General features: G+C 42.5%; 1 protein-coding gene and 1 pseudogene across 2 annotated transcripts in view; one reads left to right on the forward strand and one right to left on the reverse strand.

Moving 5' to 3' along the window:
• The window catches only part of SYNPR (synaptoporin), a 289,559-nt gene that overhangs the window by 193,577 nt on the left and 75,395 nt on the right, over positions 1–20,587 (forward strand). The window lies entirely within an intron of this gene.
• Positions 1,617–7,839, reverse strand: LOC132571005 (coiled-coil domain-containing protein 71-like; annotated as a pseudogene).

The following is a 20,587-nucleotide window of genomic DNA, read 5'->3' on the forward strand; positions in this document are numbered from 1 at the left end:
TCTCTGTCCTATACATTATGATTTACATGATTGTCTTTGACAAATGCAATCATGTTTTATAACCCATTTTCCCCATATTTCTCTTTTCTGTACCCTCCTTTGTTTTTCTAAAATAAATAAATAAATGTATAAAAGAAGTCATGGAGGGAAAAGATTGTCTGCAACTTGACAGCAAACAAAAGGTACATGAACATATGAAGCTGCCTTGTATTGACTCAACTAATTGGTCCTTCTGTCCCTATATTGTCTGCTCTTTCTGACAGCAGTTCTTTAGGACAGCCTGCACCTTCTCTCCACAGCATGTTCTAAGGTGTAGGAGCCACACTGTGCCGCCAGGCTTACATAGTTCCCTCACCACGGAGGTGAGAGCGGAAGGGAGGGCCAAAACTAGTGCCCCTCTCGGCTGCACCTCAGGCAGCTGCCTAATCGACACACCAGCCCTGAAAGCAGCCCTCAGATTCTCTAATTTCTGATCCCTAGCTTTTTAGTTATCATATCTGCTGGAGGTGAAACAATTTTAGGATCATGAATCATTTCAAGACACTCATTCATGGATAACATATACAAGAACAACAAAGAAATTCTATCATAGGGTTGCCATAATTTGAAAAGCAAAAAAGAGGACAGATTTCCCAACTGTCTACTTCAACAAGTTATCATTTGAAGTACCCCAACTATTTATGCTGTATTAATTGCTACTAATTAGGAATATCCCTAACCTTCCAACCCTAAAAGAGGACATTTTCATTTGTTTCTTAAAAAGAACACAAAAAAGGATGGACACACAACAAAAGTGAACATGCCTTCTAAAAAGCTGACACCTGGTATTTCATTTTGGTTCTGCACATATTTAAGTATTGGGTTCCATATTGTAAAGAAATCACTGATACTATTTATCAATACTTGTAGAAGCATGACATTGTTCTAAAGAGAAAAAGTGAATTTATAATATTGCGATTACTCAATTGTTCTCAGTAGGCAGCCGTGTTGGTCTGAAGCAATAGAACAAAGCAGTAGACAAGTGTACCTTAAGACCAACTTAGTTTTATTCAGTTGGTCTTAAAGGTGCACTTGTCTACTGCTTTTCTCAGTTGTTCTGTTAATTGTAAATTTGAGTATATACTGCATCCTGCATAGCACTACTTGTAATGCTTGTTAATAATAATAAAATATATTGGGGAGGGGAGAGGACATCTGGTAACCCTACACGACTGTGAATATTTTCCCCCCAGTATGCAAAATATGGTCAAAATAAAACCCAGGGAATTTACAGTGGTGGGGGGTGGGGAGAGCAAAAGAAAGAGAAAAGAAATTACAGGACGGGACGGGACGGGACGGGACAGGACAGGACAGCAGTAATCCTGGTGCAGCCGCCTCCCAGTCGTGCATGCTGCCACGTTTACAAAACCACAGTAGAAGTGTGTCCCAGAGGAAGCCAGTGCTTTGTTCCACGTTTCTCTCTACTGAGCCTCAGAGACCTCCTCTGGTATTTCTAAACACAGATCTATAATACAGGAGCTCTGCAGAATTTTCCCCCAACTGCTAAGCTGTGGCTGGATGTCCCAGGACTGCAGATACATGTCTCTACATCCTCACCAAGCTCACGTGTTTCCCCGATAGCTGACTCAGGGGACACTGTAAGAGCCAGGCAAAGGCTGAATTCTGATAACAGGGAACAGATTAACCCTCAGGATCTTCTGTGCCCTCCTCCTCAATTCGTCATCTGAAGAGCTGTTCATTTTGATGGCCCAGAATTTCAGCAGGTTCAGTGTGTTCAAAGACAGTTCTGGTTTACTGGAGGACAGAATGGACTTGGGTTTCTTTCTGCGTGGCAACTCTTTCCCATCCTCAGCGTTGTTCCTTTTCTGCCCAACAGTCTCCTATTGACTGCCACCTGCTCTCCATTCCATTTTGCCCACTGGCGGCTCATTAGTTTTGGAGGCCCCCACAATGCAGCTCTGGGAGGTGCTTCCTCAAATCCTGCCATTCAGGATTCCAGAGGCTTTAAAAGCATTGCTCTCTTGCAGTACCCCATCCTTTAAACCTTTCAAAAGGGTGATAGGGTGGCAAAATCTGGCACTTTCTTTATGTGCCTACACCCTTTGGGGTCCAGCTGGCCTGGTGTCATTTTCGTGGCCTTGACTGCTGGAGTTTGCCTGGATGCATTAGCTGCCTTAAGGAATTTAAGGTCTGAGGGAGAGACCTGAAGATGCCATCTGGACTCCAGGCAGGATGCTGTGGCTTCTGGTGGGACCATGGCTTCCAGCACCACAGAGAGTCTCATGGCTGGGTAGACACCAGGGTACATGTTAGCAAGAAACCCACTGTTGAGGCTTCTGATGTGTGTGAACATAAGAACATAAGAGAAGCCATGTTGGATCAGGCCAACGGCCCATCAAGTCCAACACTCTGTGTCACACAGTGGCAAAAAATGTTATATACACACATACACTGTGGCTAATAGCCACTGATGGACCTGTGCTCCATATTTTTATCTAAACCCCTCTTGAAGATGGCTATACTTGTGGCTGCCACCACCTCCTGTGGCAGTGAATTCCACATGTTAATCACCCTTTGGGTGAAGAAGTACTTCCTTTTATCCGTCTTAACCTGTCTGCTCAGCAATTTCATCGAATGCCCACGAGTTCTTGTATTGTGAGAAAGGGAGAAAAGCACTTCTTTCTCTACTTTCTCCATTCCATGCATTATCTTGTAAACCTCTATCATGTCACCCCGCAGTCGACGTTTCTCCAAGCTAAAGAGTCCCAAGCGTTTCAACCTTTCTTCATAGGGAAAGTGCTCCAGCCCTTTAATCATTCTAGTTGCCCTTCTCTGCACCTTCTCTAAAGCTATAATATCCTTTTTGAGGTGCGGCGACCAGAACTGCACACAGTACTCCAAATGAGACCGCACCATCGATTTATACAGGGGCATTATGATACTGGCTGATTTGTTTTCAATTCCCTTCCTAATAATTCCCAGCATGGCATTGGCCTTTTTTATTGCAAACGCACACTGTCTTGACACTTTCAGTGAGTTATCTATCATGACCCCAAGATCTCTCTCTTGATCAGTCTCTGCCAGTTCACACCCCATCAACTTGTATTTGTAGCTGGGATTCTTAGCCCCAATGTGCATTACTTTGCACTTGGCCACATTGAACCGCATCTGCCACGTTGACGCCCACTCACCCAGCCTCAACAGATCCCTTTGGAGTTCCTCACAATCCTCTCTGGTTCTCACCACCCTGAACAATTTAGTGTCATCCGCAAACTTGGCCACTTCACTGCTCACTCCCAACTCTAAATCATTTATGAACAAGTTAAAGAGCATGGGACCCAGTACCGAGCCCTGTGGCACCCCACTGCTTACCGTCCTCCACTGCGAAGACTGCCCATTTATACTCACTCTCTGTTTCCTATTACTCAGCCAGTTTTTGATCCACAAGAGGACCTGTCCTTTTACTCCATGATTCTCAAGCTTTCTAAGGAGCCTTTGATGAGGAACTTTATCAAAAGCTTTCTGGAAGTCAAGGTAAACAACATCTATCGGGTCTCCTTTGTCCACATGTTTGTTCACCCCCTCAAAGAAATGCAACAGGTTAGTGAGGCAAGATCTTCCCTTGCAGAACCCATGCTGAGTCTTCCTCAATAACCCGTGTTCATCAATGTGCCTACTCATTCTGTCCTTGATAATGGTTTCTACCAACTTTCCCGGTATTGAAGTCAGACTGACTTGCCTGTAATTTCCCGGATCTCCTCTGGAACCTTTTTTAAAGATGGGGGTGACATTTGCTACCTTCCAGTCCTCAGGAATGGAGGCAGATTTCAATGAAAGATTACAGATTTTTGTTAGAAGATCCACAAGTTCAACTTTGAGTTCCTTCAGAACTCTCGGATGTATGCCATCCGGACCCGGTGACTTATTAGTTTTTAATTTGTCTATCAGTTGTAGGACCTCCTCATTTGTCACCTCAATCTGACTCAGGTCTTTCAACACCCCTTCCAAAATTAGTGGTTCTGGGGCGGGCAAAAAGTTCTCGTCTTCTACAGTGAAGACGGAGGCAAAAAATTCATTTAGCTTCTCAGCCATTTCCCTATCCTCCTTCAGTAATCCTTTTACCCCATGGTCATCCAAGGGCCCCACTGCCTCCCTGGCTGGTTTCCTACTTCTAATATATTTGAAGAAAGTTTTATTGTTGGTCTTTATGTTTTTTGCAATATGCTCCTCATAGTCCCTTTTTGCCTGCCGGATCACAGTCTTGCATTTGATTTGCCACAGCCTGTGTTCCCTTTTACTAATCTCACTTGGACTGGTTTTCCACCGCTTAAAGGAGTCCTTCTTACCTTTTACAGCTTCCATTACTTTGTTTGTTAACCACGCAGGCCTTTTCTTATGCCTGTTTGTGCCTTTCCTAACTTGTGGTATGTATTTTATCTGAGCTTCTAGGATTATAGTTTTAAATAGCGTCCAAGCTTCCCCAAGGGTTTTGACCGTATGTACCTTTCCTTTCAGTTTCTTCCTCACATGCCTCCTCATCTCAGTGTATTTACCCCTTTTAAAGTTAAACGTGGTTGTGGTGGTCTTTTTGGACAACTCCCTATTTATACAAACGGTGAAATCAATAACATTATGGTCACTGCTCCCAAGCGGCGCAATCACTTTTACATCTCTCACCAAGTCTTGGGCATTACTTAGGACCAAATCCAGGATCGCCCCACCCCTGGTAGGTTCTGAGACCATCTGCTCCATAGCACAGTCATTGAGAGCATCAAGAAACTCAATCTCTTTCTCTCGACCAGAACACATATTGACCCAATCAATCTGCGGGTAGTTAAAATCACCTATTACAACACAGTTTTTACGTTTAGCCGCTATCTTTAAGCCTTCCATCATATTATAATCGTCCTCTCTCTTTTGATTTGGTGGGCGATAACAAACTCCCATAGTTAAATTTCCTTTTGGGCCCTCTATTTCAACCCAAAGCATTTCTAAAAGTGAATCTAATTCTCTGATCTCAGCCTTACTGGACTGTATATCCTCTCTGACATACAGAGCCACCCCACCTCCAACCCTTCCCTCCCTATCCTTCCGATATAGCTTATATCCAGGAATCACCGTGTCCCACTGATTCTCCTCATTCCACCAAGTTTCTGAAATTCCCACAATGTCTATGTTTTCTCCCAACACTAAACATTCCAATTCACCAATTTTACTTTGAACACTTCTAGCATTTGCATACAAACATCTATAATTTCCCAGGCGAGCTAGGCCCGCCACCTTCCTCCTGCCGCCTCGAGACACTGGCAGACAGTCCATATTGTTTGTCACCTTCACAGTGGACAACTCCGGTCCGTTACCCGGTAGAAAAATAGTAGCTAACCCTTCATCTCTTTGAGACGAGTCCTCCCGAACCAGAGACATTTCATCTCCTGTCGGCTTTCCCCCAAGATTTAGTTTAAAAACTGCTCTGCCACCTTTTTGATTTTAAGCGCCAGCAGCCTGGTTCCATCTGGGGACAAGTGGAGACCGTCTCTTTTGTACAGCTCCCGCTTGTTCCAGAAAGCATCCCAGTGCCTAACAGACTTAAACCCTTCCTCCTTACACCATCGTCTCATCCACACATTGAGACTTCTAATTTGCGCCTGTCTCTCCTGCCCTGCACGTGGAACAGGTAGCACTTCCGAGAAGGCTACCTTGGAGGTCCTGGCCTTAAGTCTCCTGCCTAGCAGCCTAAATTTTTCCTCCAGGACCTCACGACTGCATTTCCCCACATCGTTGGTGCCAACATGCACCACGACCTCAGGCTCCTCCCCAGCACTGTCTATCAGTCTATCTACTACACGCGTAATTTCTTCCCTATGAAGAAAGGTTGAAACGCTTAGGGCTCTTTAGCTTGGAGAAACGTCGACTGAGGGGTGACATGATAGAAGTTTACAAGATAATGCATGGGATGGAGAAAGTAGAGAAAGAAGTACTTTTCTCCCTTTCTCACAATACAAGAACTCGTGGGCATTCGATGAAATTGCTGAGCAGACAGGTTAAAACGGATAAAAGGAAGTACTTTTTCACCCAAAGGGTGATTAACATGTGGAATTCACTGCCACAGGAGGTGGTGGCGTCCACAAGCATAGCCACCTTCAAGAAGGGGTTAGATAAAAATATGGAGCAGAGGTCCATCAGTGGCTATTAGCCACAGTGTGTGTGTGTGTGTGTGTGTGTGTGTGTGTGTATGTGTATGTGTATATATATATATATATATATATATATATATATATATATATATATATATATATATATATATATATATATATATTTGGCCGCTGTGTGACACAGAATGTTGGACTGGATGGGCCATTGGCCTGATCTAACATGGCTTCTCTTATGTTCTCTTATGTTCTTATGTTATGTAATGTCCGCTACCTTCGCACCAGGCAGGCAAGTCACCATACGGTCAGTACGCGGTTTCGCCACCCGGCTGTCTACTTGCCTAATGATCGAATCACCAACTACCAATACCCCCCCTCTCCCCCTGCTCAGGGATGGTTCCTTGGCGCGAAAGGATTCCCGCTCACCAACCGAAGAAGAGGTCCCTTCTGAGGGCGCATTCCCCTTATCCTCAGCATGGTGCCCTGTTCCTTCTCGACCCTCACGCTCTCTGGCAGCAACGGGGCTGCTACGTTCAGAGCGGGGCTCATCTAATACGCCCCCGAGAGTCTTCCCCAAGTGCCTAACTGACCGTCTCTGCTTCTCCAGGGCAGTCACCTCGGCCTCAAGGGTACGAACTCGTTCCCTGAGGACCAGGAGCTCCTTGCATCGAGCACACACCCAAGACTTCTGTCCTTTGGGCAGATAGTCATACATGTGACACTCAGTACAAAACACTGGAAAGCCCCCAACCTCCTGCTGGCATTCTATCTTCATTGTATATATATATATTAAAATATACAGTCCTCTTTAAATGCTGTTTAAGTGGCTCCCCTTCTGGCGGGTCAACTTACCTTACCTCAACTTACCTTATTGGGAACTTACCTTATTTGGAGAACAAGGAAGCCAGGGATCTGGGTTCCTGCTCCTTAGGGAGCCCCTAGGCCAAGAGCCACAGGCCAAGAGCCCTTTAGCTCTCGCCCTTCGGCTCACGCCAAAGGCTCGCGCCTTTGGCAAGGCGCAGCTTAAAATGCAAAGAGGTGGAGCAGAGGCACTCCTCAGCAATCACTCTCAATCAGCAGCAATCACTCTCAATCTCTTTCACCCTTAAGGCAGTCAACCAAACAAAGAGCAGTCAACCAAACAAAGAGCAGTTCCCCAGCTATCACACCTTAGAATTTTAGGCAGCCCCACAAACCTTAGAATGTAGTCCTTCAAAACTCAGAAATTCTCAGCAATTTCTCCAGCTGTCTCAGCTATCAGAGCTGCTCTGCTCTGCTCCTCTCAGACCTCTGTGTGTGAACCTGTTGTTTCAATGAATTTAACAGGAGGTTTGTGGCATTGCTACTCTTGGAGAATGGAGTAGGAAGATCTTTAGGAAAACTTACTGTAATACCTGCTAGGGGGTAGATATTTTTGCCACTGTTACTTCAGGATGGAGCTTTAACAGAGTCCAAAAGAGGGGCAGCTATTTTTGAAGAGTCTTGGGGGCTGCCTTTCATCTGGTTGGGTGGGTTGGTAGCCTTCCTCCTTGAGACCCTGAAGAAAGGCTGCCAGCTGGGTCTCTGTGTGAGAAAGGTCCTTCTACATGGGGTTGAATAGTTGAAGAGCTTCTTCCAATGCTTTCTGTCCTGCAGAAGAGATCCTTGACCAGGAATTGATGGCTTTTTCTTCCACATTATCAGTTGCAACATTTATGGAATTATGTCACAGTATTGCCAGGACCACAGAGGAGCTACTAAACCGCAACAAAGATAAGACGCCCTGTGTTAACACAGAGAGTTTTATCTTTGACATTTATGGGATTAGGCTACATGAGCATCTAATAGGTCCAAACCATTTGGAACCCAGTGCAGATGACCAGCCACTGCGGGAACCAGCATAAGCCACTGCACCATCCCAGCTGCTGTAACATGGCTACCCACCTGAGAAGCTCTGGAAACACTCACCATGAATGTTTTTAAACCCTTTTAGTATGACCATGACATGTTGCTGTTGTGATCATTTTCTCAATTCTCCCATGTTGATTCTGATCACTTCTCTGCTAAGACAGTTGCAGTCAGTCATTACCCAAGTTCTTGATAGGCCAGGTCCTTGGTTCATATTAAGAAGAAATAAAATTGAGTGTCCAGCTTCCTCCTGATATGCCCAGTAGCCTCTGGTTCAAAATCTTAACATAGCATCTTCCTGTTGACTTTCAAGCATAGTAAGATCAAATGTTTCCCTGTGCTCACATCCACCACACTTGTATGCAGTGGGATAGCCCCATGGCACAGAGTGGTAAAGCTGCAGTACTGCAGTCCTAAGCTCTGCACATGACCTAAGTTCGATCCTGGCGGAAGCTGGGTTCAGGTAGCCGGCTCGAGGTTGACTCAGCCTTCCATCCTTCTGAGGTCGGTAAAATGAGTACCCAGTTTGCTGGGTGGAAAGTGTAGATGACTGGGGAAGGCAACGGCAAACCACTCTGTAAAAGTTTGCTGTGAAAACGTTGTGAAAGCAACGTCATCCCAGAGTCGGAAACAACTGGTGCTTGCACAGGGGACTACCTTTACCTTTTTTAGTTGTCTAAAAGATCAGTTTACAAAACCACTCTGCAAACCCATTTGTGCTAACTGCAAAGAAGTCACCTGAAGTGTTCCCTGTGATCAGAACCCACCCTCTACGTGTTTCCAGAGGCAGTTGAAATATTGCCTGCAAAACTGCGGCTTCTTCTTGTTGCAAATGAGCAAATGATTCTGACAGCAGGTTGCTCAGAACAACTCTGTAGGGATGATGCCTGGCTCAAAGGCCCCCCCATGTCCGAATATCTGCTCAGTCCCAATTCACATGAAATATTATTGAGAATCTTAACAACAAAATGAAGCTGGGGAAAAGGAACAATGTCACTTGCATCTTCCACGGGGGATCAAAGATTTTGCATAATTTTTCTCCTTAAGCTTCAATGAATGATCATTTTTTTAATTTTTTAAAAAGGAGCCAAAGGTTAAAAAAATGCATCCAGTTCTCAAAAAGCAGCTGCTACATAAAGCTAATGGGGAGAAATTATGACAGACTAATGTTCATGGGCACAATGTCTGACATGATACTGAAGTTGGTGGCCTCATTAATTCAAAGCATCTTGGATTAAGTGTAATTGAAGGTTGTCAATGAACAATTTAGATTATATATAATTCAGTATGATAGAGAACGTAGGAACCTTTACTATAATAATAATAATAATGATGATGTATAGTTTACAGTCCGTTGTGATTTTGGAAGCATTGTTTCTGTTCCTGCATATCCCTCTCACCTCATTCGATTTCCTTCTGAGGTTTATCTCCATCAAAGATAAGTACCATTATATTTTCTTGACAGTCATACTTTACTGTACTTCTGTTCATTTTCAGCTGTATGTAAGAGCCAAGAAGATTTAACAAATGTATTTCATAATATAAAGAAAGGAGGGAAGCAGCTAAGCTAAAAAGGCAAGAGTAAAGCATCATTTTAAACAAATAATGAAGGTATTGGAGCTGTATTTTTTTGTGCGTGTGTTCTCCAGTGAGTCTTATCTTGTAATTTTCTATAAATAAATCTTAACATACAAGCTACCTCATTAACAAGTAAGACCACTTCATCTATCCAGTTATTACTGTCTATTGTGACTGGCAGCAGCACTGCAACATCTGAACACAGGACCCTGCCTAAGATCCTTTCGACTTATGAGACTAGGGATTGATCTAGGACAGGGTTTCCTAAACTCCCCCCCCCCACCCGTGACCCAGTTATTTTGACACTTCTCCTTCGTGGCCCACTAAAATTTGGGGGTGGAGCCAGGAGACTTTGGGGGTGGAGCCAGGAGACAAGAAATGATGTACAAACATGCTTAAAACTCTTGCAATGTTTTGTTTAGGAAAGGTAGGAGAATAGGGGGATGTTGCAATGCAATTTTAAAAATAAAAATCAAGGGAAAGCACAAGGGTCACAAGAGAAGAAGACGGGGGGGGCGGAAAGAATGACAGAGAGAGAGAGGGAGGGAGAGAAAGAGGGAAGGAAGGAAGGAAGGAAGGAAGGAAGGAAGGAAGGAAGGAAGGAAGGAAGGAAGGAAGGAAGGAAGGAAGGAAGGAAGGAAGGAAGGAAGGAAAAAGACTGCCTGACAGAGAGAGAGAAAGAAAGAGAGAGAGAGAAGTAAGGAAGGAAGACAGGGGGGGGGTAATAAAGGGGGGGGGTAATAAAGAAAATAGGGTTGTTTTCCGGTGCCCTTCCGGACATTGAAATTGACCTGGGGTGGGGAAGGGAGGGAGGTGGAGGAAACTAGGCATTTGCCTCCCCCCACGGTGTCCTGCTTAGCTTGGATCAAAGGTTTTCTGAATTTGTTAATTTTACTATTCTGCTATTGGTTTTTAACTTTGTACCACTTGGCATTCCAAACCCCACCAGCTGTATGTGGCTCTGCTTACTGTACCTCATTCCTCATCTGAAGAAGTATGCATACACACGAAAGTTTACTTTCTGAATAAAACTAAGTTGGTCTTAAAGGTGCAATTGACTCCTATTTTGTTCTGCTACTTCAGACAAACATGGCTGCCTATTTGAAATTATCACAGTGTTCCAGATCTTTCAGTTTTCACGTTCTGACATGTTACTGTTTTATGGTTTCCCACACTAATTCAACCCAGATCAAAGGTTTTCAGAATTTGTTAATTTTACTATTCTGCTATTGGTTTTTCATTTCATTTTATTCGATTTATATCCCGCCCTCCCCACCGAGGCGGCTCAGGGCAGCTCACAACATAAAATTCTAACAATAAGATTAATGAATATTAAAATACATTAAATAGTTTACAGCAGTTAAAACAAGAAAACGATCTATCAATGTGCTATCCTACAACCTTCCTTTGAGGTTTTTCAGGTACTGGTCAGTTATATGCCAACCGGAAGAGGACTCTTCTTACAGGCCCTGCGGAACTGCCCAAGTTTTAACTTTCACAATACAAGAACTCGTGGGCATTCGATGAAATTGCTGAGCAGTCAGATAAAAGGATAAAAGGAAGTACTTCTTCACCCAAAGGATAATTAACATGTGGAATTCACTGCCGCGGGAGGTGGTGGTGGCTACAACATAGACAGCTTCAAGAGGGGGTTAGATAAAAATATGGAGCAGAGGTCCATCAGTGGCTATTAGCCACAGTGTGTGTGTGTGTAATTTTTTTGCCACTGTGTGACACAGAGTGTTGGACTGGATGGGCCATTGGCCTGATCCAACATGTTCTCATATGTTCTTAATTGCATTGGCTACTTCATGGGGCTCCTAAAGTGAGCAAGGCTATTGAAGATTTGGACATCAATTGTGAATGACACTGAGGAAATTAACCAGCAATTTCAAAGATTAAAGATCCTTGAGAAACGACTTTGTTTGAAATGGACAGAACAGAACCAGCTATCTGTTGGATCATATTTGAATTGTGCCTGGACACTGGGTCATTTACAACTTTGTAGCTGGATATATACAGTGCTTTCATATTTGTGACCTTATATGATTTGGGATGGAAGTGCCAATATAATACTTAGATGTAAATTATAGTCCTGTTCTTAACCAGGTGGATTAGTTGGTGGATGTTGTTATTTTATTTCATATTTATAATATAGTGATTATGATTGTGAATTTGTGAACTGGTAATTATATTTTGACATTCAGTTATTAAATTTAGATTTGTGTAATAGAACATTATTAGTATTGTAATAGTTTGTATATTCACAGTGTGGGTTTTTTAATTTAGCTTTCATTCCACTGTGATCCCTATCTGGCTTTAGTGTCATGAGATAGAACAGCAGACTTCCCCCATTACTAAATCTAGCCCCAGTGGATGGTGGCACATGCTAAGGACTCCAGCCTCTAGGTGAGCCCTGAAAACCCCCTGGACTTAAAGTTAGGGATGGGCGCAAACCAGGAAAATACAATTCAATTCATGGTATATGGTGTGCCTGGTTCACAAATCATAAACCATCACAAACTTTTAGTCACCAAACAAACCAGTTCAGTTCATGAGGTTTATGGCTCAGTACTATGGCCTCCTGGCATGCTAGAGTCACTAAACTCACTGGGGATCTCTGGCTGATTCTCCTCTAACCTGTCCACCAAGTTTGGTGAAGATTGAATTTATGGGCTCTGAGTTACACCCCTCAAAGCAGGTGCCCCCAGGAAAGTGTTTTCTGGGGAAAAGACCACCTGTTCCCAGATAGCACTTTCCCCAGGCTCCATCCCCAATCTCCATGGGCGTTTTCGCACTTACCTTTTACTGGCGCGACCACCCTCCTCACGCCGGCGGATCTGCAGGGATTTCGCACCAGAAGCGCCGGCGCAGCCAAAAGAGCCGGCAACTTCCGTCGCGGAGCCAGCTCAAACGTTTTCCTTCTTGGCGGTTTCCGTTTGAGCTGGCTCCGCGACGGAAGTTGCCGGCTCTTTTGGCTGCGCCGGCGCTTCTGGTGCGAAATCCCTGCAGATCCGCCGGCGTGAGGAGGGTGGTCGCGCCAGTAAAAGGTAAGTGCGAAAACGCCCCATGAGTTTTCCAATTTGATCTGGCAACCATATCCCCTCCATCCCCCACTAGTGGCCAAGGGAGATCTGGCAACCCTAACATGTGCTGACCTGCTCTGACCTACTGTTCTCATTTGAGTAAGAAAAAAATCTACTACTTCCCCACCCCCTCTGCCCACAAAAACACTATAGTGGTTCCCTTCTGTGTAACCCTTGTGTGTAAAGAGGCTTTGAAAATAGTTTCCATCTGGCAGCACTTGGCAGGATAGCAGCCATAACACTTGAGAGGCCTTCACCACATGCAAGCCCAATTGTCTGCAGCATCTCCAAAACCAGCACCTCGTACACCCTTGGTGTGAAGAGCTGTACACAGTCGATCTGATGCATGCGAGAAGGAGCTTTTAGAGATTGTAAAACAGATGTTCAGTGTCATCTTAAAGGCCTGCAACATTTATCCCAACATGAACTTTCATGAGTCAGAACTCACTTCTTCAGATGCTTATCATCAGACTTCCGGAATGGAGGGCTGCCGATGGAAGTGCTCCTTGGCAACCTCTAAACTGGAGCTTGTAACATTTCGACTGACCCTGGACTCAAACATCAGAAGCTTTTCAGATCAGCAGCCAAGAATTGCTTCCTTCTTTGAGAAGTAGTTATAAAATGTAGAGGATTCTCTCCCTCCCCCCTCCCCATTATGATAAGCTTTGCAGATATCTGCATCTTGTGCTAAATGCTATTTCTTCTAGCAATATTGATGGGGAGCTTAACAACAAATGTCAGTGAGAAACGATGGTATTACTCTCCTCCTCTGGGAATGGTGTCAACCAAATATGGGTCATGCAGAAGATAAAGGTCTTTGCAAAATAAACAAGTGTGCATATAATTTAGCAAGCATGTCCTATGATGGATAAGTAGTACCAGCTTTTTTTCCTCCCTTGAATATTAATCCAGCTTTGATCATTAGCATTCGTGATGATAGAGCTTCCTCCACAGACCTGAACTCATTTTGCTATGTGAAGTAGAATTCCCATTCTCCCAAGTCTGGTTATCTAAACAATCCACATTCTTTGAGTGCCCTTCATAGAATCCTGTGTTCTCACAACCCTATAGAAATCACAAGTTTTCAGCATCTAAGATCTAAAATGTTTTAAATCTCCCTTGAGCCATACGGATTACTTCAGTGACATGGCTGGTTAAGATCATAAAAATGGAACTGTGCTTTAAGTCACCTCTTGCAAATGAGGCTTTGAGGCAATTGGATGTCGCTGATCAAAGTACCAGGTATAATACACAGTTTGTCAGAGGCTCCTAGAGAAAAGCCAAGTGTCACATCTTTAAAAATCAGGTTATCATTAAGGAACTTGGTAGAATTACAGGAAAAAAGCATTGCTGCTGCTGCATCCAAAGTACCAAGCAGAGGCAGGAGAAACAAGTATTCTTTTGCCTTCTCTCCCCAAACAAACAGACTAACTCAATATGGATTGATTTCTTGAATGATATAAGTGTTGGGTGTGTTATTTCCAAATCAGATGCAAAGGCATCTGGACTGTTCTGAAATGCCTCCTGCAGTGAGTTGGTTGAGGAAAGCTGGGATTGTTTGCTTTGGAGAAGAGACATGTCTAGGTTTGGTGTCCAAAAGGGATGGCTCCCTTCCTTTATGAACCGAGGGAGTTACCTACAAGACCAGAAACATAAGGAATCTATGTACACAGCCAAGTCAAGGATACACGGCTGCGATATGTATGTCTGGGATGAGCTCAGTGCTCAGCTGGTAGAGAATGACCTGACACCTTGTCCCCCACCCCCCTCCTGTTGCATTCAAAACCCTTTTGAATTCCAACTTCAAGACTTAAGAGCAAGTCAGCACCATAACAGCAAGTGCCCTTTAGTGCTCACTGTATCAAAGAAATAAATGGTAGCCTTGAATGGCCTATTTCACAGTTGTTATACACGGGATCACCTTGAGTTGGATGTTGTGTAAAGGAGTTGATTCTGGTGGGTAGCCAAGTTGATCTGAAGTAGCAGAACAAAGTGAACACACTAAATAACATGCTTTGTAACTGGATTTTTACTGTGTAAGAATAGCAAAATGCACTTACTTCTTCAGAGCACACAAAAGCTTTTTTGGTCTTAAAGGCGTCCAGACTTTGTTTCCATGTAAAAGGATATTACATGATTGTCTTTGATGCTCTCAAGTAAGCAAGATTTTTGTTACTACAATCTTCAGAAGATAAGTCATCCATATGCAATTCAGCATCTAAAAACTACTTTCCAAAATTTGGGGCACAGAATCAACTAAATTCCCAAGGAATGAGATTAACTTCCTTCATTTTGTGAGACGTGAGTTCTCTTCATTCTTCTTCTACCGTGATGCCTAAAAATGGTATTAAAAACCCTCAATGCAAAGTAATCCAACCCCTTCAAAAATTTTGGAGTTGCAAGGATAATCCAAAAACAACTTCAACACAGATAGACTCCATGTTGTAGTGCAGGCAGCAAAAAACTAGGTAAGCATCTCCCACCAAAGATTTTGAGGTGGCAAGAGTGTGTGCTTTCCCTCCACAGATATCACTTTATTAAAGTAATTTCTCACATTACCCAGAAACAAATTTGGGTTTGCCACTTAATGTACATTGAACAAAGTTTGCTATCAACCTTGGTGTCCTGACAGCTGTGTTTATATGGTGCATGTGTTTGCAGATATGCATTGCCTGCATTCACAAATGGATGGAACACAATCCAGAAAAACTACTGTTAACTGTTATTTCTTTATTTACTATTAACATAATTCTGAACTAAGAATCAAGCAAAGAAGTGACATAGTTTATAGCCCCACAGAGCTTACCATCTCCATCTGATGAAGTAAGGATAAGAGAGACACATGAGCATGTGGGTAAGATGAGGAATCACAGGAAAAACAGGGGGCTTTTGCTGTTGAAGTGCACTGACGTCATTCCAATAGTTCTAGTGCGGGAGAATTTCTCCTTGGGCTGTGACCCATTATAGCTGAATGAGTGAGATGAGATGTTGGTGCTTATAGCTCACTGTGAGATCTATTCAACTCTTCCCGTGCCATGCTTTGTATGTAGAAATGCAAAATAGTCCCAATAGCCCTCATCACTTTTAGAAACCTCCGGGAACTGAGCACACGTGCCATGGTGGTTCTTCGTGAAACACTACAGTATTCAATACCACTCAACTGGATAGTAATAATTAGTCTACTAAATACTGGATGAGAAATATAACCCATTAGGTTTTGGAGCTGTTAAGAAGAAAGAACTTTGTAAAGAGATGCCCTTCTCCCATGTGGAGAAACCACAATCATCTTAATCCTTTGGTACACAATTAGGTTTTATTCTATTACTATTAAAATATAATGAGGGGAGAAGACTAGTCCATTTTGTGGCTAAGCTAAATGGTATGGGGAAATCATTCTTTTAGAATAATCAATGGGAGAGAGGAAAATGGGAAGGGGAGTCTCCTTGGACATAAACTATTATGCAAGTCACATTATTAGAACATGATGGTTACTCAGTTAAAAACACAACACTAGTGCCATCCTCTATCGATTTAAGGGTCATTTTTCAGTGGCTTTCATCTTAAAATGGAGACTTCTAAATTAAAATCTGTGCGGTTGGAAGAGATATAGGAGGAACTCTAATGGGCAGCAGCAAAAATGAAGATACACTTTGCTTTATGGTTGCAAAGTGTGAACTAAAAAAACATGAAGCTATAAATAAGCAGAAAGCAGGCCTCCCTGCCATTGGAACCCATGCTTTTTGCTCACTGCCAAAAAGGATGGGGTGACTCAAAGCCGTTTAAACCCCTGTTTTATGCTCCCCACTGCATTTCATGAGGAGCAGAAAGCAAAGTGTAAAATTTAAATGGTTCACAAACCAATACAAACTGATTTGGTTCACAAACCAACTTATCAGTTTGTGGTTCAGCCATGAACTGAACTGAACCACAAAAAATGTGGTTCATGCTCATCCCTAATGACAACTTCATGTGCTCACAATGGTGTTATGGAGCTTTCTTGGATGTGTGGATGTTCAGTTGTCTGAAATATTTTACATGGAAATGCTGGTTCTTGCATCTCATGTACTCATCCACTTGTGATCCCATTAGTAGATATTATTGCACTAACCTTTTAATACTATCTGCCTTTGACAGCACATTTTTTTTATTGCTGTACTCAGGTGCACAGGTAGAATCCTTTTAGATAACCTGTAAAACTCACAGTGACTCCAAAACTCATAAGGAAAGGATAAAGGTTGTTCATCCAAATTCAAACAAATATGTTTTTGTTCCTCATGTTGCAGATTCCCAATGAGATTTTTTTTGCTAAGAGTAAAAAACAGTATTCAACTTGGCCTTCCTAGTGACTTGTGTTCTTGGTTAACCGCATACAGATTCTAAAACATTAAGGTATCTTTGGAAGTGAGCCTTCATAGACCACTGCAATTTTTTTTCTTTAAATCACCCCATTTATTGAGGCTGACTACACTTGCAGCAGGCCAGCAGGAACATTTTTGGATATGACCTACACAGCACTTTTAAAGGCCAGAACAGTGAATTTAAACTGATCTTATCCTGTTGAGGAATCTTGAGAGTCCCTTGGACTGCAAGAAGATCAAATCAGTCAGTCCTAAGGGAAATCAACCCAGACTGTTCCCTGGAAGGTCAGATACTGAAGATGAAGCTCAAATACTTTGGCCACCAAATGAGAAGGGAGCACTCACTGGAGAAGATCCTGATGCTGGGAAAGACAGAAGGCAAAAGAAGAAGGGAACAGCAAAAGATGAGATGGCTGGACAGCATTACTGATGTAACAAGCACAAATTTGAGCAGACTTTGGAGGATAGTAGAAGACAGGAGGGCCTGGCATGACGATGTCCATGGGGTCGCAAACAGTTGGATTCGACTGTGCGACTGAACAACAACAACAACATCCTGTTGAGCTTCAGGGCTGCTGCCCACCTTTTTTTTTTTTTTGCTGGAAGGCAGAAATGGCCCTAAAATCCATAGAAGTACACTTTAAACCCCAAATCCTCACCACCACCAAACCCTATGTAATCATCAGATGGTAACAAATTTAATGACTTGCCAGCTCCATGGGTGACCAGGACCTCCAGACTTTCATCTTTTCCTTTGGTGGCCCTGTCTTCCCAGTAAGTCATTTTATGGGCTGTCAGTCAGTGGTAGAACATCTTCTTGGCATACAAAACATCCCATGTTCAATCCCTGGCATCTCCAATAAGGATCATGTCATAAGTGATATGAAAAACCTCAGCCTGAGATCCTGGAAGGCTGCATAGACCATATTTATATTGATAGACCAATGGACTGATTTAGTATAAGGAAGCTTCATGGTTCATTTTACCTATCACTGCTGCTTTTTTCCTTACACATAATGCTAAGTTAGTGGCACAGAGTCAAAGGAAAACCTGCTATGTATAGTTTTTTGTGTGCACCAAGTGCTATCTAGAAACCATCGTACTGAATTCAGACTTCTAAAATAAGTCTTTCAAAAACTGTTTGGAAACTGCTTGGCCAGCTCTGTAATGGTTGATCAGTGGAAAACGTTCAGAAACCAGGTCTGTGCATTATATTTTGCCTGTCACACATTTATTTTAGCACTTTGAAAGCAGCTTATTATTGACCTAATAAAAGCAATTGCTGTTATTTTTCGCTCTTAGAAAAAGCAAAATAAAATAAAATCATAATTTCATCCAGCTACTATACGATTTGAGTTAGACTGAATGCTGGCCTGTTGTGACAAATTCTGGAAGCTGGCCATGGTAAGAACCAGCAATTTTTCTCACACCATATAAGTGCTTCATCTACTTATTCTCCTGAAGCCCTTTTCATGTCAGCTGGAGGCAGGCTGAATGTGGTTCCATGCAGGGGTCCAACACCTTGAAGTCTCTCTCTCTCTCTCTGTGTCTTATAAATGGAAATGTTTTGAGGAGTGTGGTCTTGGTGCTAAATTATATTCTCTAAAATGACTTCAACACCTTTTAAGTCAACAAAGGCACTCATCATATGGAACAAATATTTTCCATTGCATTTTTTAAGTCAAGCAATGAAATCCATTACTGTATTCATTTTAGCCATCTAGAATTATAAAGTCTATAAAAGTTTGTTTCTGTAGTAATCAATTCAAAGTTCATTAACCCCAAGTAATGGTCCTAAAAAGCCTTTGTAGAAGCTGATACAGCCATTCCTCTATGGTATGCCCATTTAATAGTATAGATAGTACAGTATAATACATTTTAAAATGTGTTATAGGAAGATACTGAAATGTGTTTTTGTAGTGAGACTAAGTTTAGATGTATTACACTCAATGCCTTTATACACTTTCCATTAGTGTGGTTTTGGAATATATTCCTGTAATTTTTGGAACACTTTTCTGTTATCTAAAAAGTTGTAATTTAGTACATTATTGTAATGGTGTACAGCATGACTTGTTTGGGTCACCCATCATCATATGAAGAGACATGAAGACACATTTAGTTACCTTATACTGAGTCAGACCATTGGTCTACAAGGGTCAGTTTGATCTACTCTGACTGTCAACAGCTCTCCAGCTCTTATTGTCTTAACTAGCTCTTATCATTTTAACCTTATCATTTTAACCGGAAATGAGGGAATTGAACCTGGGAGTTCCTTGCATGTATAGCTAATGCTCTGCCACTGAGCTGTGGCCCCTCCATAGTCTATTCTGATTGGCAGCAGGTCTTCTAGATCTCAGGCATAGAAAGGACTTTCCCCAAGCGCTTGTAGAGATCCTTTTAAATTTGAGATGCCCGGAACTAGAACTGGGATCTCCCACATATAATGGTGATTTCTTAACAATTACGTAAGAAAATTTAAAGTGGCAAAATGTTTACTATGAAGCCTGCAGATAAAGAGTGAGCACAAATGACTGGCACCTCAGTGCCAAAGATAGGCATATAGCAAAACGGTTCCACAATAGTACCACGCTTCACTGATGGCAAATTTATCAGTAATTGGTTAGCCTCCTTTATTTTCCTTGTTGGTCCTGCAGATAAAGAGTGAACACAAATGACTGGCACCTCAGTGCTAAAGATAGGCATATGGCAAATTTATCAGTAATAGGTTAACCTTTATTTTCATTGTTGGGCCTGGTGAAGACGGGGGTTAATAGGCTAATAGGTTAGGGGAGAAACCTAAATAAACTCTCTGGGGACTTTTGAATCCAAATGTCTGTTTGGTAAATTGGATGAGTAACTATGTTCTGTACCTATAGTAACAATCAAAACAGTCTCAAAAGACTTGTGATAAAGAAACAGGAGGGCAGCACCAAACAGACAAGGAAGAGAGACCTTGAAGTTCCTCAAACAAGTGTTAAGTATCAAAATAATCTACTTGTGAAGTGATTTTTTAAAAATGCACAAGTGACTACAAAGGGTGTAGTTGGTCAGTGTTTCTACTTTGTCTTCTTACATGCATAAAAGTGTAACCAAAAGAGTATTCAGATAACCTTCATCGTCTTTATGATGATTTCCTTGACTGGATCAATCTTTGTTTTCTACAAGGTTAGTGCTTAGTTGTCCTTAGATAGATTTTGGGACTCTAGGTAAAACTGAGCGCTTTGCAGATTTTGGAGGCTTGGAATAAAATATGGATTCTAGGAATTCTGGTTACTTTCTTCCCATAGTGCTAGTCATGTGCTAAGATCTTCAAGCCTTCTGAAGTTCCATAGCCATTCCTGGTGTGTTTGGAACTATGGTCCTTGGCCAAAGGTGCAGTCTGCATAGCAAAGACTGGATGTCTCGCCACTCCATTGCCATGTCCACTCTTTCCATAGAGTTGCACAGTGCAGGTATCTGCATTATTTGGGCTGCAGCCTACACCTGGCCCTGAATGCTTTTACAAATATCCATATTCAGAGGCAGTAAG

This window comes from Heteronotia binoei, chromosome 5 (genome assembly GCF_032191835.1).
Source record: "Heteronotia binoei isolate CCM8104 ecotype False Entrance Well chromosome 5, APGP_CSIRO_Hbin_v1, whole genome shotgun sequence".
Taxonomy (NCBI): Eukaryota; Metazoa; Chordata; class Lepidosauria; order Squamata; family Gekkonidae; genus Heteronotia; species Heteronotia binoei.